This window comes from Ambystoma mexicanum, chromosome 3p, assembly GCF_040938575.1.
Source record: "Ambystoma mexicanum isolate Mex_15411 chromosome 3p, UKY_AmexF1_1, whole genome shotgun sequence".
NCBI classification, from domain to species: Eukaryota; Metazoa; Chordata; class Amphibia; order Caudata; family Ambystomatidae; genus Ambystoma; species Ambystoma mexicanum.
Genome location: NC_090925.1, coordinates 167619961 through 167637487, shown reverse-complemented (window position 1 = coordinate 167637487; position 17527 = coordinate 167619961). Strand labels below are relative to the sequence as shown.

The 17527-nt window shown below is 44.3% G+C and overlaps 1 long non-coding RNA gene across 2 annotated transcripts in view; it reads right to left on the bottom strand.

The window, feature by feature from the left end:
• The window catches only part of LOC138580211 (uncharacterized), an 88199-nt gene that overhangs the window by 25478 nt on the left and 45194 nt on the right, over positions 1-17527 (bottom strand). The window contains exon 2 of one of the 2 annotated variants that reach the window (XR_011304206.1): positions 4505-4587. The exons of the other annotated variant lie outside the window; for it this stretch is intronic. This is a non-coding gene — a long non-coding RNA (uncharacterized lncRNA). The remainder of the gene's footprint in view (positions 1-4504; positions 4588-17527) is intronic. 2 annotated transcript variants of the gene reach the window in all.

The window sequence follows — 17527 nt, the reverse complement described above, 5'->3', positions numbered from 1 at the left end:
GCCAGTGGGTCTAAGTGTGGTACTCAACCAATGCAAAGTGTTTCCTGTTTTTTCTCATGTGTTCATTCAATGTTTATTTCAAATGTTTCTATGCTTAACACTGTACCATATTTGAGATGGTTCGATGGACTACATATGCACTTTTTATCTCACTGATTTAATGAATTTAAAAGCGCCTTAGCGCATAAATATGAAAACATGTGGTGGCTATTATTGTGTCTGGTCTTTATTGTGCAGCCTGTCCAGTTGATGGTTTCCAGTGTAACAAGAACATGGTGTGTGCCTGGCTCAGTATAAAGGGTTCCATGTGTTAAAATTGCAGCAAAATTGGCTGTGGACACAAAATATCACGGCAAAAAGGCTGTGGTTTTTCCACAGCAATCCATGTAAAGGATGGGGGGACACCCCCGCAACCCCCACACCCATTATACCATCTATGGTGAGCGGGGGACACCCCGCAACCCTTGTTCCGCTTAAATGGTGTAATGGGGTACACCTTTAACGAGTCAAACCATGGCATTTTTGCCGTGATTTTTTGTACAGGCGCCATTTTTGCTGCGATGTTATCACTGCATACCGTATAAAGCCTTTTGGTGTTTAGCCAAAGATCCTGTTAATGTAACAAAATTGTGTCAAAGATTCCTGTTGTCCAAAATCCTGAGCAAACCACCAACTACCTAGTTGAAATGCCCATAAGAGTTCATCTTCCATCAACGTGTCTTCGTTCATGATCCACTGCCCTTGTTGAAAGCCACCAGTTTGGGAAAGAAAACTAGGCATACAAAGAGAGACCACCGTCATCTCGTTATTGGCCACTACCTCGTCGCCCGACCTCAGGAGAACTGCTGAGCTCCACTAAAGCAGGTGGCAATTAAAAAAATAAGACACAAATAACATCCTCCTTCTCTGATATAAACTTACTAGGAACAATCACAATTCTAATGCATGCTATGGAGGCTTCCTCCTGTGCATTCGTAAACCATCGGAAACACACTAGATGCAGCATGTACAGTAGGTTTGTAATACAATTCGTAGTGCAAAGCAGAGTTCAGCACCATGGTAGTACAGTTTGAAAAACACACACGATAGTGTTAATGCCTGTAATTAGACAAACTGAAAATTGCATGCAGAGGTCTTTTCATCAGATGGTGCAGAGTGAAAGGATTGGTACAAACAAGGCCAGAGGACAGTTCCTTCTCAAAGCAAAAAAAGAGCATTTTAAACTTCATTGGTTGAAGGAATATGAATCATGGTATGCAGATCTGCAGCGTCTGTCTTATCTGAAAGACTGCAAAACTCCTGAAAGCAGGGGGCACACATGAAACTGTTGGAAAGCCATCCACATTTCCAGTAATCAGTTGCATTGTAAGAAAACAAACCTTGTTCACATGTAACTGATGAATGTGATATTTTTTCAAACTTTTTGATCCTGCAGAAATAATGTTGGCTCCAGTCATTTTCTAAAATTAACGATTTATAAAAAAACATATTGAAATACAATGTTTAAAAACACATATTTGGAGAGCAGGGTCAGTAATATATAACAATGTGTGTTTTGCATACTCTATGTGGCATCAGAACATTGCCATACTCATTTTCCTTCTTCCAAGAAACTAAACTGTGGACACCCTAGGCAGGGGGCGGTGCACCACTTCCCTGACCAGCCTAGACAATCTTATACTCTATTGTGGTGATTTGGTGAAAGTGTAAAAGCAACGTGCAAGGCATGTACTCCAAGGCTCAATTTCACTGTCATGCACGCTGTCCCTGGTATTTGGCTTGGACTGAATAGCTTTTTCTTGAGTGCCTGGAAAAGACACTTGTCCGGTCCGAGTATGTTTAAACTTAAAGGCAGGGATGCTCTATAGTTTTTAGTCTTGGATTCCAGCTATTCTAACTTTTAAGTAGATCAGCTGCCATTTTGGATTATTTTTTTCTGTAGTGCTGTGGGCAGCTTGGTTGCTGCTGCTGTTTTGAATCTTCCCTTCTGGCTGCAGGACTTTACCTTCAAGGAGCCCATTGTGGCTGTCTCGTAAACTCTGCAGGTAAATGAAATCCTTTTTCTGGAACTGTGAGACCGAAAACTCATTCAGCTCTATTATGGCAATGATAAAGAGTTTGGTGGGCTTCACCGGACGGTAACAGCCCAGGGCCCATGCTATAGGCCTGAGCAAAGCAACCCCTCCAGGAGATAATAGCAATTTAAAAAAACAAACCAAAGATATCTGTGCTGCTCCATTCGCAGCATTGGGCAGGGGGAGTCAGGAGTGCCATGGAAATGGAAGGCGTGGCTCCGCTCGGAACCCCTCTTCCGTTTCCATAGCATAAACAGGAAGCCCGGCGTTGCAGCCAGGCGGAGGAGCCCTGTGTAGGCAAGGAGAGTGGAAGTTGTTGCGGGGCTGGATATGCGTGTGGGAGGCAGTGGAGGAAGGAGAACAGGCACCACCAGGTGGAGGATGAGTGCACAGAGCACTCGGGTTGCTCCGAACCCAACTTGCATCATTAAATTAAGGCCATGTTTGGAGCAACGTGATAGGCTGACGCATATGTCAACAGTGATAGTGTGTGTTGGTGTTTCTTCTGTTCATTTCAATGAAGTTGTTTGATATAGAAGACTGTCTTCTGTCTGGATTCCATCTGTAGAGAAACATGAGCTTCCCTTTCCTCAAGGCTCTCTGCAGTTCGGGCAAGGATAGTGCTCATCTCGGAGAGTCTGTTTCATTTTCAGAGGGAACAGTAGCACTTGTCTGCGTCACCCTCTGTGTTTAGTGCACTCCCCCCCCTGTTAGTTCTCCCCTTCCCTCTTCCCTGCACTTGCGCGATCCGATTAACACAAGGCCTAGTAAGATTGTTGGTTTGTCCTCCCTGTGTTCTCCCTCCTTGTCTTGTTGTGCCTAGAAACACTTGTGTACAGGCGCGTTATCAGATCATATATCATACCATGTGCCGGTCCTCCATAATTGTTCTCTTTAGAGTGGGGAACACATTTCTCTGGGCTGAACGGAAAGGGGAAACCCAGATTTCTCTGGGTTTCTCCTCTGTGAGAGAGGGGCATTCTGGGCTTGTAGTCCTTGTTTAGCTGACCCTTCCCAGTGCTCTGAGAAAGAAGTCCTGGGATATATTTATAAGGCTATTTCCTGTCTCGTAGACTTGTATCTACCACTTCCATGTACTTGTGATAATGACTTTGCGGTCACTCAGTCATACACCCCCTTTTCTATTCAAGACCCTAAGGTACTAGAAGCAGACAAATGAAAGTTTTTGTGTAGATAATATATCATTTCGTCTTAACATCAGGCTAAAAGAAAATGCAGCAAAATAAAATGAATTCCGATCCCCTTTGTGGAGACATTACTTTGTTGAATCAGACAGTATACAAAATGGCTGATAAAAAGATTGCTGTGAGAAATCAAAGTGTGCCACGTTGAAAAAATCTATTTTATTCATGACATGTAAAGAATTGGCTGCAGAAGTACTGTGTCATCAGATAGTAATGATGCTTCTATACTAATGTGTTCTAAGGTTACACAAGTTTCCCTTTTCACAATTGACCACATACAGAGGAAAATCATTGCACATTGTGACTCATTGTGTGGTAGATGTTGACTCTAACATTTCCTACATTTTATCCTTTGCAAGGCTCCTTTGAATTCTTTGTTTTTAAGAGTGTAAATGATGGGGTTACACATCGGGAGCACTCCGCTGTAGAATAAGGAAAATATTCTGCTCTGGCTCACTGAGTACGTCGAAGCTGGTTGTAAGTAGACAAAGATGAGAACTCCACAGAATAGGACCACTACTGTGAGGAGACAGATGCAAGTGGAAAACGCCTTACTTCTCTGAGTTGTGGTCTGGATTTTGAGAATCGATGAGATGATTTTGACATAGCACGAGAAGACCGGGACACATGAACACATTAGAACTATTGGCCCTAGAGCAATAGTGATTATTTCAGCGATGCGGTTGCTGGTGCAGGAGAGCTTCAGCAGGGCTGTGAAATCACAGAAGAAGTGGTTGATTTCACGGAACTTACAGAATGAAAATTTGGAAAATTGGAAAATAGGATTACATTAAATATAGGCACTAAGAGGCCACCAATCCAGGCTCCAGCGGCCAACTGAATGCAGACAGACTTGCTCATTATCATTACGTAGTGGAAGGGATTGCAGATAGCAACATAGCGATCAAAGGACATGATGGTCAGGAGGGAGAATTCTGTAGCAATCATTCCCATGAAAAAGAACACCTCCACCAGGCACTCCTAAAGAGTGATCTGCGGGTTCAGGATAAAGAAGCTGGTCAGCATTTTCGGGAACATAATGGAAGTGTAACAGATGTCAACAGGTGACAGGTTGGTGAGAAAGAAATACATGGGCGTGTGCAGATGTGAATCGGAATAAATTACAGACATGATCAGAAGGTTACCTGAAATGGTTACTAGGTATATAATCAGAGCTGCAACAAGGAGGGGAACACAGAGCTGCGGAATGTCAGAGAACCCTACCAGGATGAATTCTGTCCAAGATGTAAGGTTGTCGTCTCCCATCTGCAGAGAGGCACTCGTAGTTTTTCTAAAGAAGTATTTGTCTAAATGGAAAGAAAAAGACAATTCATGTTCCGAAAACGCCATTGCATGGATATAGAGCAGCTGAAGCAAAGTGCCATTTGTGCAATGGAGTTCCCAGTCAACACTACTAGGTGGCAGAAGAGCAAGCTCCCTTTTCCAGCAAATAAACAGAAGCCAATGCAGTAAATAAGATAATGAAAGATGCCTCAGTCTTTCATATTATCCCATTATATATATGTGCAGCAGTGGTACAGAGACCTAGAATGGCCCATGTATCCAGGAAGGAGTGAGGAGCAATTCTCGCCTTTGCGTCACTGCAGCCAAGACAAGAAGACAGTGCGTGAGTGAAGTATCTCCTTACACAAATTGAATGTTGAAATGTCTTTATTTATGCATAGGGATTACAACCCACTGGTCATCATAACACACAGAGCATAACTGAAGTTTTCTTGTGCATCATTCCTCCTGCAATTCCATTCTATCATTCTAGCACCCCCCCTTCCTATAACATTCTAATTCCATTACTATAGTCTCTCTGCATAAATGAATACACATACAAAGTGAATCATAAAACAAAAGCATACCTAACTAACAATAACAAGTAGACACTATAGTAAGCCCTACCTAATGCTTGAGATTTGAGGAGCATCATTGGTTTCTTGAGGAATTGTGTAAGTAGTGGCACTGGTGGAGATAAGAATGCCAATATTTCCAATATAGGGTACTCTGAGAAATAGAGCTTAGCCATTACCTCTCTGTAGGTTTTACTATATCTTATTGAGTCAAGGCACATGTTAGTGTTTGAGGTTTGCGTTAAGGGTGTATGTATTTTTTGAGAATCTTTCAACATCTTTTTGACAACATTTGTGTCTGGGGGCGTGATAGGATGAATGTGTGATAGGATTATGCCAGAGTTCTCACTGGAGACAATCTGCTGATTATTAGCAATGCGCTGCATGTTTTATGTGCTTTACCAAACCAATTCAGAGTCAGTCCTGGGATCCACACAGTTCAGTAACTGAAAGTCAACCTTGACAGCACTGTGTGATTAAGCATTTGACTCCTTTCTCCATTATTCCTGCAAGTGAAAGAGTACAGAAGGCACTTGAGAGGTCACTACACCGGACAGCATTCTTCACTGACTCTTTTCACTAACCCACAAACACCTTCCCGGGACATGTTTGTGCACAAACATGGAGAAATGCATTTGGCCCGAGTGTTGGTGCTTACCTTACATGGAGTTGAGCTAGACACGTCTTCACATATTTAGACTATTTATTGCAGTATGCATGCCATTAAGCATGCAAAGAAATTCAGTCAACACACTTAAAAAAATGATATACAGAACAATTGCAAAAACAGTTGATTCATGTTTGCCCAAAATATGTTTGAATGACACTGATTGTTCAAAACACCTGTTTGATCAATTCCATGTTATCTAGGCAAAGTAGTTGGTGTTGATTTCATTTGTTAAATTTATAGCACTGTTGCAAATATTTTGCTTACTAAACATTATAAGCCTGTTAAAAACATGCCGCTGTATTGAAAGGGCAAGTGGGAGGGAGAGGGTGAATTCTCAAAATGCAGATAAATTCAGAGAGAGATAAACTGCCAGGACACAGTGGATATTCTCCTTGTATAAGAAGTGGTGGGAGTAGAAGGAATAAACATTAACTGTGGAATTAGAGAGAGAGAGAAAGAGAGAGATAGAGAGAGGGAGAGGGAGAAAGACAGAGAGACCAAGAGAGAGAGTGAGAGAGAAGAACTTGACGAGAACAAGAAAAGGGGGAATCATTGTTACAGGAGAACATGAACAATAAGAGGTTGCACTAAGGACTATGGTTAATGGAGAATAACAGAATCAAGAGAATTAGATACGGGTAAGAACAATTTCAGGTAGCTAAAGAGACGGGAGAGTCCTGGGAAATAATGGTATTGCATTAAATAATGAACACATATTTTAACAATGGGAGAATGTGAGAATGGTTTCAAAAAGGAAAGTGAATCATAAAGAAGGTTCAGCAATAAACAACAAAACTGGTGATGACCACTGAGAGTCAATCATAGCAGAGATCCTCTGAGCCCACAGTCAGTCAAATCAGAAATGTGCCTTGTGCTCTACAAATCAGCTACATACAATGGCAGGATTTGTTTAATATCCACCATTATATTCTAGGACTCTCGTTCTGATTGTTTAGAAAAATATTAATTTTTGAGAAAATTCTCCCTGTTAAAATAAAAGCTCCCCTCATCCTGAACAATCCTAATCAATACACATAGAGTTTCTGTGTGTTGCTACTGTGTGCATGTGATATTGCCAACTGAAGGGAGAAATCTGGCATGCCTGTGTGAAAGCCACCTGTGGGGGTGATGTGGCATACAGGATATGTGACCTGACATAGACAGCATCACTGGGTTGATATCAGAGCATGTTATAACACTATCTGTTTCAAGTCTTCTTTAGGCTATTCTATGTATTTATTTTTCTTTGTAGCACCTCCTGGGAAATTTGGTTGAGGTATGGAAAATTCAAAGAAGGGAGATAGCAGAGTGGGTTTGTTTAAAATGCAACAGTGGAATAGGAAGGGGGTATAGGTGGACATATTCATAATAGGTCTGTGGCTGAACTGCGTATGTATTTATGGGATTTATGAAGTGTGAATCCAGCAGGGAGGCAGTGATATATAGGGGACAGACACATGGGCTAAGTAATTAAGGGTACATGAGTAGCAGAGTACCTGGGATGGGTAGGTAGATCAAGGAAGGGGAGGAGCCTAGAGGGGGAGAATAAGTGCTGACCCGATTGGAAAATGATTGGTGGGATGCTCTTCGAATTCTGGGATCGCCAGATCCTGCGTGAAGTGTATGGAGGGGGGTAGGGGGCACAATCTTATCTATGTTTGTACCTTTTCCCAGGGACAGAGTGCATTGGAGGAAAATACCTTATCCAGTTGTTCAGCTCTTACATTTAATTCTTTCCAACCTGGCAACATGGACTGTATTCTGGATATACTACACAGACATGTGTTACACAGTTAGACATGGACCTTCTTTAAAGTGCAAGTGTCTAAGATTCTTATTTTATCGAGAAGAACACGGTTACATTTGTTACATTTAGTTTCAAGTGAATTGCCTGCAGTTGAGATTTTTAGGACATCAGTTGATGGAGGTGCATTTGAGCAATTATGTAGTATGTTCTTTAATGCATTGTGGTCATTCTTCTTCAATGATTAGCTTTTGCAATACATGTTCCATAGTTGTGGGCACATGTACAATTGCATATTACCCTTTGTGACAAATCCCTGGATGGTGTCCCTTCTCCCCTAGGTGCAGCACCTTCCCATGGTGCCAGGGAGGTGAGGTTGCTACCCTATAGTTCCCCTGAGGGTGGTTCTCAGTGGGTGGATCTTCTGGGAGTAAATCCCCTATGGGGTTAGTGATGAGCTGGGGAGAATTATGTATCCCCATAGCCTACCTTACCCTGACCCACCTTCATCACCAACCGCACACAACACACTTCCCAATGTTCCTATCTGTTTCCTTAAAACCAATAAGGCAGGAAGTACTGGGACGAGGAAGAGTGTGGACTACTCAAGGGATACATATCCCTTATGACTGAGATGAGGGTGAGACCAACAGACTCACTAGGAGACCCTAAGATCAGTAATGAGATGAGCAGGAATGTATAGAGCACCTCTTTGAACCTCAATGAACTGTATAGTCATTATAGATTGTCTTTTGGCCAAGCAACCAGTGAAATAGAAGTGAGAAATTCAAACACAGAGATAGATCCTCCGAGGAGGAACCAGGTGCTGGGGAGACTATGGCTGGGAGTCGAAAGAAGCCAGCAAGGACAGCACGCTTCCCTGTCCACAGAACCTCTCCCCAGAGCTCCATCATGGTAGGGCTGTGTTTGAAAGCAGGAGAACGAAGCAACAGCTGTTCTAGAGAATCAGAGAGCTTGGCCTTATGTGACCACAAAGTCACTGCACAGTCACCACAGAGCTTGGTCGAAGAACGAAGTTTCCGAACAGGGGACATGAGACACAGAGAGCCGCGTGAGTACAGTGAGCAACCAGAGAAGGCTTGGGAGACTGAGAGGCTTGCTATGAAGCCTGAGAGACTGTATTGTTGTGCAATACGGGTTTGGTACCTAGAACCTGGGAGAAGTGGCATTCAAAGTCATCTTCTTCATGGCAGTCCCTGTCACACAAGGAAATCAGAACTGCCTTGATCACTAATAAAAGAAGAGAAGAAAAAGGGTCTGGAACCCGAAAGAGAAAAACCAAAGGGGTCTTGGACCCAAGAGAAAGAAATGACATCCCGGGTCATCTTCTTTGAAGCAGTCCCTGTCATCCAGGGAAACCAGGGCTTTCTTTATCACAAATAAGAGAAGCGAGCAAAAATGGGTTTGGGACCTGCAAGAGAAAAACCAAAGGGGTCTGGGAGCCTAGAGAAAGAAAACCAAAAATTAACTGAATCCAAAGCCATCACACTAGTCACAGTACCCGGCAGGATAGTGAGCCAGATGGACTGTGAACACAGAAGCAGTGTGGACATTGCAGGGGAAGGAGGAAATACCCCCTGGAGTTTCTATACATCAAGGAAGACGCCAAGAGAAGGTACTTGTTTCCTTGTACCGGGAAAGCTGTTGTGAGAAAGGACAGGGAAAGGGAGGCATACTCTCTGGTGTTGATTAACATTGTGAAAGGAGTCAAGAGAAAGGAGTCACTCTCTTGGCACCGTGAAGAGCCTACGAAAGATCAGGGAAGGGAGGCATGCCCCCTGGTGTTGATAAACATTGTGAAAGAAGCACAGAGAAGGGAGTAATTCTCTTGACATTGTGAACTACACTATAAAGGCCAAGAAGGATACAACGTTGGGGACGTCACTGAGATGCCTGAAAAAGGCTAGGAGTGGAGGGAGCTATCCCTCCCCTTGGGGACATCACAGAGATGCCTGAAAAAGGCTAGGAGTGGAGGGAGCTATCCCTCCCCTTGTAAGAAGACACAAAACGTTCTTTATATGTGCCTTATTGGAGTCCCAATCCAAAGGAAACACTTGAGACGATTTGATTTGTACTCCTTTGAGAAAAACATTTAATCTGGACCAAGAATACCACCCCTCTTCCTTAAGTATTAGTTCATAGTGTAAGGGTTGGAAATAGGTTGGACACAGGACGACACATTCTTTTTCTCTGAACTGATATCCTGACACATTACTTAGTATTTAGTTGAGGCAGGGAAATCCCTCTTAGAACTAGGGCCAGATAAGATTTTTCCTTTTTGATGTCTTACTAATGAAGGTCCTTAGCCAAATGCATGCCACCTGTATGTCGGTCTACTACTTCTACACCCTTGCACCTTACAGATCATTGCTTGTGCTTTTCAATTGACAAAGGTGGAATCTTCAGAGTAGAATACCCTACACGCGGTGCCAACCGAGGTGCATGCTCACCAATATGTCTGTCAATCAAATTGAGGCCAAATACTAGTTAGATATGAACACTATGAATCCCATTGTGCCACACACACACACACAAAACTGACACACAAACTACACACACAAACACATGCACAAAACAGACACACACACACACAAACACACACACACATACTCACACACACAAAACAGACACACACACAACACACACCCACACACACACGTGCACACACCGACAGACACACACACCGACACACGCACACTATAAAGATCAAATCTCCAGGGCTGATATTTCTAAGAGAAGGGATCTTTCTTAAATACTGTCTTATTGGGTCGTGAAATAATCTTACAATGTTTTTAGACAAATCCTTATACCATTTCTGCTGGAAATCCGACATTGGCTGGTTTGTCAGTCATGGTTACACCTACGCCATGTCAATGAAGTGAGGACGTTCAGTGTTATTGCTGGACTCAGAATGGGGCTGACGGCAAATTATACATGCAGTGCAAACATATGTTGCAGCCCTATACATTACACAATTCGGCATGTCTATGGATCCAGAACTGCCCTCTAGTTAATGGATCCTGAATAGTCAAGAGTTGCATTTTCCTGATGCTTTGAGCGAAAGCCACTCGCCAGTGCATTAGAAGTTCACCTCATGATCAGCCAAATATTCAAAATCAGAAACATGTATTTTACAAGTCAAAGTCAAAAATGGGCTTAAAGTAAAATTTCTCCTTCGAAGGTTCCTCTTAAATTCTCTGGAAAATCCCCAAAATGAATGCATCTTTCACTGGTACTAAACCCTCATTCCACAACGTTATTATTAATGTCTTTTCTACTGAAAGGTGCAGCCCCTTTGACCAGTCCATTAATCTAGAGCCGGTCATGACAGCAGTGCCAGACGGTATTCTGCCTCCGTCATCATGTGAACATGCATTGCCCCTGGTCCATTTTAAAGGGCTAATACTATGTCTCCTCTTTTCTATTCTTAAGCATCCAAACATTGAAGTTAATCTACTTCGCCACCCCTAATGTATACCTCGGGACCTCAATGGTTAACCCTCTTAAACTTCCTGCTGCTCATTGCTTTTAAGGACAGGCTGGAAGAGGATATTCTTTGTGAAATTGCTCACGGCCTAGTCTATCACTGACTCACTTCAGCAGGAATCTTTCTACATGGGTATCACCCATCTCATCTAATAGTGACGTCATTCAATGCTGCAGTTCTTTTCAGTAATATCTGCATGCCAGGAGATAAAGTAATTGTTATTGAACTGTTTTTGTTTGAGCCATTCCATTGTGGCATCTTTTGCCAATTGTGTTTTGATTTAGTGACAGTTTACTCAACACATTCCCAAAGTTCTGTGCCTCCATATTTTGCCGGTACCACCGAGCCCCAGCTCCCTGTGCATAGTTTATTCTCCAAAACTCTTGAGGAGAGTTATAGTCATCTAGCTTTAATCATGTGCTTGACTATGGATCTTGTCTCTTAGCTTCATCTATGTTTTCACTTCCTTATATTTGTTTTCTTATATTCGTAAAATTAGATATTCTCTGCCTGATTCATGGAATTATTTGCGCAGAAAATTGTGGGCATGCGCTCAAGTCCCTGTTCGTCGACTAATGGAACACAATGCGTGGGTCTTACCAGGGACTTGCAAGGAATCCGTGCCGGTCTTACACGTCACTGCGACAACAGAAATACCTTGTGCGAGACTCCTAGTGAAGGGCTGGCCAGGTCTGCGAAGCCACCTAAAAAGGATGCGGAACACATGGAATGGGGAAGAACAAGAAAAAATGTGGGCGTAATGAGGGACGTTCCGACAGGCAAAACAACCATATTCATGGAATTGAACAGTGATCGACGTCACGCAAAAAAGCACGTGCAAATCCCGAAACACCTACGCCACACGATAGCCGGCATAAACGTCAATGCACACACAAAGGAATGCATAAAAAGCATGCACGATCAACAATCACATGTATACAGCTACAATGAATGTACCATTTGTTGCAGCAGTGATGGTGGGACACCACAGGAGGAGGAGGATGGCCAGGGCCTGGATCTTCCACCCAAGAGCCAGCCTTTTTGGGATGCCCGAGGACCAGGTCTATTCCAGGTATAGGTTCCCCCCCATCTCATCCTAGACCTGGTCAGGGAGTGGGAAGATTACCTCACATCAGCCACCCTGGGCTCCCAAGCACTGAGCACCTTGCAAAAAGGTGCTCACTGAACCCAATTTTTTGGCCACTGGCTCATTCCAGCAGACCACCACCATAGTTGGTGGCATTTCACAGCCCACACAGTCATACTGCCTACACCAGGTGTTGGCAATAATAACTGCACGTCCTTCTGTCTGCTGGCATATCTATATGACCAGAACACCCGCAGAAAGGCAGGCAGTGGTCCAGGATTTGTATTGGGTGGCACACTTCCCAAAAGTGCTTGGTGCCATTGATTGCACCCATGTTGCTCTACGTCCACCTCGAGCAACAGAGCATATCTACCTCAACTGAAATCACTGGCACTCCTTCAATGTTCAGGTTGTGTGTGATGCCAAAGGCATCACTACTTCAGTCTATGCCAGCTATCCTGGCAGCACCCATGATAGTTACATCTTCAAGATGTCCCCCCTACACCATGTCCTGCAAGCTGGGAAGCATGGCAACACACGGCTCATTGGTGAGTATGAATGATATTGCACATGCATGTTGCACACCGAGAAATATACACGGTCAACAAATGACAAACATTCTCACCTCTACAGAAGACAGTGCCTACCCTGGGAGCACATACATGATGACTCCAATATGCCACCCCAATACACCTGCTCAAGTAAAATACAACACTGCCCAGTTCCCGGAACTTAAGGAGATAATGCTCCAGATAGAGGGCAGCAGGGAGCCGATTCCAGAGGGAGGCCCCTCCCGAGGATAAAGATCTCCCTCAAAATCTCTGCCTTGAGAACTGGCTCAATCGAAGAAGCTTGGATATAGATGAGGGAAGGGTTTGGGAGGGAGTGTATTAATGTAGGCATTGATGCAGGAAGGTAGGTCCCAGGCCCCAGAAAGCCTTTTGGACAATGCATAGGGCCTTACATTTCAGACTTGCAGCCACTGGGAGCCAGTGCACGGGGTTCAGCGCAAGAGAGATGGAGTCCCTGGGCTTGAGCCCAGGATAAATCTTGCAGTTATGTTCTGGATGAGTTGTAAAGGGCAAAGAGTAGAAGCAGAGAGGTTGAGAAAGAGGCTGTTACAGTATTGCAGCCTGGAGATAAGCAGGGCTCTGGTGACAGTGACCCTCTGGGTGAAAGTGAGAAAAGATAGAGTACCTCTGAGGAGGTGGACCTGATAGTTGGACTATCTACAGATGTCTGAAATGTGATATGAGAATCAAAGAGTGGAGTCGAAGAAGCCCACAAGGAATTTTCATCCTTGCAGGTGGGTGCGGCTGTAGGGCCAATGGAGTCTGGGCAGAGTGAAAGTGGGAAAGCGGGAGTAGTGGTCTCAATGTAAACGATCCCAGTCTTGCTGCCGTTAAGGCAGAGGTTGTTTGCAGCACACCATTGTGGACAGACAGTCAGATATGAGTGAGGAAGAGGAGGAGAGTGAGGGTAGCCTGAAAGAAAGTTGTCCCATATCCACATAAAACTGGACGCTACAGGTGAAAGTGGCAATTCCATGTGGTAAGGCAGCCATGTTCACGTTGAAGAACCAGGGGTATAGTTGAGATCCCTGGGGGATGGCACAGGTTGAAAGGCTTTGAGTACCACCTGGGATGGTCTGTCAGAAAGAAAGGAGGTTAACCACGGCAGAGTCTGATCGGTGAATCCTGTGCACCATACCCTCTGTAGTTGTCCCCTTCTGGTGCGGTGGGTCTGAATAATCAATCTATATGTCAACTGTGTAATCATTGAGAAATCCTGAAACATCATTATCCGAGCTCAGAGTGTGCATGATGCGCACAAACATGCCCCTATTGTGGGGTGTACAAACGAAGCGCAGTATACACCAACCAAATAATCACCATCCATAACTAACTATATAAAATCACATTTTACCTGTCTCCTTGGCATGCATTTGACAGTCAAATTTCATTCCATGAAAGAGCCATCATTCCCTGATGTAAGGATCTGCATATAAAAAACAAAATGAAACATAGTTCAGCTAACACATACAGGCCCCTAAAAAAGTAAAATCCACGGGCACCCCTCAGTGACATATAACACATGCAAATAGCAACTCCCAAGACAACCATCTACATGTCTCCCAGCACACATGTACAAACACCTGCACACTGCATGCAAATCATCCCCCACAATGCCTGCCCCCCTCAAAGACAAGCAACAAATTTGCATGTCACATATCCCAATTCATTACACAATGTCACATACACAATGCATGCATCACTCAACATGCTGCATGAACATGTAAAGACATCACATATGCAGATAATTGATCACAACAAATAGCTGGTACACCCCTGGCTGGAAGACTACCAATGCCATGAGAAGGCTGGCCATCAAGTGCGTACATTATCAATAAACATATTAGTTGTTCATTTGTCCGGCACTCATCCAACAACCCCAAATATTTCTAAGTGCACGCAGGGCAATAGGGTGGGGACAGGGGAAGGTAGCGAAGCAATTACTAACAGAGATTAATAATACAATCAAAACTACAAAGAAATCATGACAATAAGTAGGAGTGGAGACAAACCCACAATGCCCTGTGAGTGTTTACAACGTGCAAGTGTCCAGTTGAGGGTGGTAAGGGAAAAGCTTCTGATTAGTTCATGGAGAACAGCTTGGGGTGAAGTGCCACAAAATGAAACATAAATGTAAGTGCAACCTCCTGTGGTGAGGCTGAGCGTGAGCAGGTGCAGTATATACACAGATCATTGGATGATACATGTGGGGGTGGGGGGGTAGGGCTCCAAGGACTCATAAGTACACTGTACATCATGCACACTACTGTATCAATAGCACAGCAGAGGGGGGAGAAGGAAGAAGGGAAGAGGAAGGACTTGAGGATTGTTGTAAACTTAAGGAGGTCCTGCTCAAGATGCAGAGGGAGAGTGAGGCTATTACACAGAAGGCAGCACACAGAGGAAATTGATCCACCAACAGCCCTTTCTATACCAAAGTGCTTCACACTCAGGGAGTAGTTGTCAGAGGAAGGCAGGAGTCTAGAAATGTAGTATTCTATCAGTAAGCGTTGAAGATAGAGTGTACCCAGCCCCAGATAGACCTGTGGATGATACAGAGAGATTACAATGTCATCTGTGCTGACACTGAAGGCTTTCTAGTACAAGAGAGATGCAGTCCATGGGCCTGAGGAAAAATCATGTGCCTTGGGAACCTGCTCTGTGCAACCTGGAGGGGTCACAGGGTGGACCAAGGAACACTAAGGAGGAGGCTGTTGCAGTAGTGTAGGCTGGAGAGAACCAGAGCACGGGTAACATTGAGTCTCTGAGGGAAGGTGTGGAAGGTACAGTTACTTTGAGAAGCAAGAGCTGAAACTGGAACTTCTTGACAATATCATGAATATGAGGGATGAAGGAAAGGGAGGTGTCGGAGATGACTCCAATTTTCCTGACATCGGATGAGGGGGCAGGTGGTGAGCCCATGGAGGAAGGAGAGAGTGAATGGCAGAAGTGGGCTGCAGGAGATCCAATAGGGACAGTCTCGGTTTGTATGGCGTACAGGCCGATGTCAATAGCAGTGAACCAGGCCAGGATGGGTGAGAGGAAGTCCGGGTGAAGTTCAAGTGTGTTTGTAGGAACTTTGCAGAAAGTTGTGTGTTGTCAGCATAGCACTGACATTTGTGGGAGAATGACTCAATGAAGCATAGCAGCAGGGAAATGCATATGTTAAAGATGCATGAAAAAAGAATGGAGACCTGCGGGACGCCACAGGTGTAGAAGGAAGTAGGGTAGGAGAAAGGGCACAGAATGTTTTCGTAGGAATCATTGGTTAGGAATGAGCTAAGTCAGTCCACTGCCCCTTCCGAGATAACAAGTGTTGCATGGATCATTTCAATGAGGATGGAATGGCTCACTGTGTCAAATGCAGATGATATATCAAAGAGGATGAGGACATCAGGGGATTATGAATTAAGGGAGGCTAGCAGTTCTTCATGGGTGTACTGGAGATCAGTGTCTGTTGGTCAGGAAGGTTGGAATCCACACTGGTGTCCATGTACACTGCCAACAAGTACGTCATGGACGTCCATTTGTGAGAGGGCAAACTACTCAATCAGTTTCCGCAAGAATGCAGGGATTGAAATAGGGCAGTAGTTGGCGGGCCAGGAAGGCTCAGCAGATGGTATAGTAAGGATGGGGTGGGAGGGTTTGAAACCATCGAAACCGGTCGACCTCACCTGTTGTGGCTTCACCACAACATTTTATGATACCCCCAAGACCAACAGGGGTTACTGCATGAAGTTGAGAAAAACCCAGAAAGCATGGGCTTTTCCATCCCATAACTAGTGGGATAGTGCATTTTTTAGTGATAATTTGGTATCACCCAATCCACCCCCCCGGGCAACCACCCTCTTGCAAGGAACTTTTGAGTCATCAATGTTAAAATAAAATTACATGACCATCCCGATGCCTCCTTTTTTGCACTTACCATCTCTAGCTGTCTAGATTTAAGAATACGAGATTTAATCCCCCTCTCGCACTCTTACAATAGTGCAGGTTGCCCCCACTCACATCCTGGTTTTCCGCCCCCTCGCCCCTTTCCATCCTCCAGGTTGTTGGTGACCAGACACACCAAACCAAGCCAGACTACCCTCCAGCCAGGTAGCACGCCCAACTTTGCTTGGGGCCAGATATCCCACACGACACCTTCCTCCACCCAATAAAGCACCAGACCAGCTCTTTACCCTGTGTCCAAGAGAATAGGACCACGGTCAATACAAATCTCATTAGTTGTTTTGTCTTGCCCTTATCGGCACGTTGATGAACCTTTTCCCCAGTAAACCGTTCCCTGTGTATCAGTATCTCCCTACGGTTTGAGAAGGCAATTGCCACTCTGGCTCTTTGAGCTTTAATTTACCCTGTCGTTTTTCCTGATTTTCGCACAACTGGATTCAGTTGTTGGGTTTGATTTATTCAAGCAGTAGAAAGGCAGGACCCCCTCCAGCCGTTCGACACATTTTTGTTTACTTATCGCCTCTAGACAAACCAACCTTCCCTCCCTCCCCCTTTTTCTCCCCACCTCCTCCACACCATGGCAGAAGGTCATTACCTAGCATTTGCCGAAGAATTAGTTGACGACATCCTGGCCAACCCATCCCTGTTAGGGATTGACCTGGCACCAAACATCAACGGCAACACCGATGAATGGAACGAAATAGAAATTCTCAAGAAGAAGATCATCCGCTCCGAACTCCATGGAGCCCTTATGACAGAATACCTGAGGGCCCACGCTGCCCCAAATGGACTCATCATCCGTATAGAACCATGGATTTTCTTAGATAATCTCCAGTTCAGAAAAGATTGGTCCTTC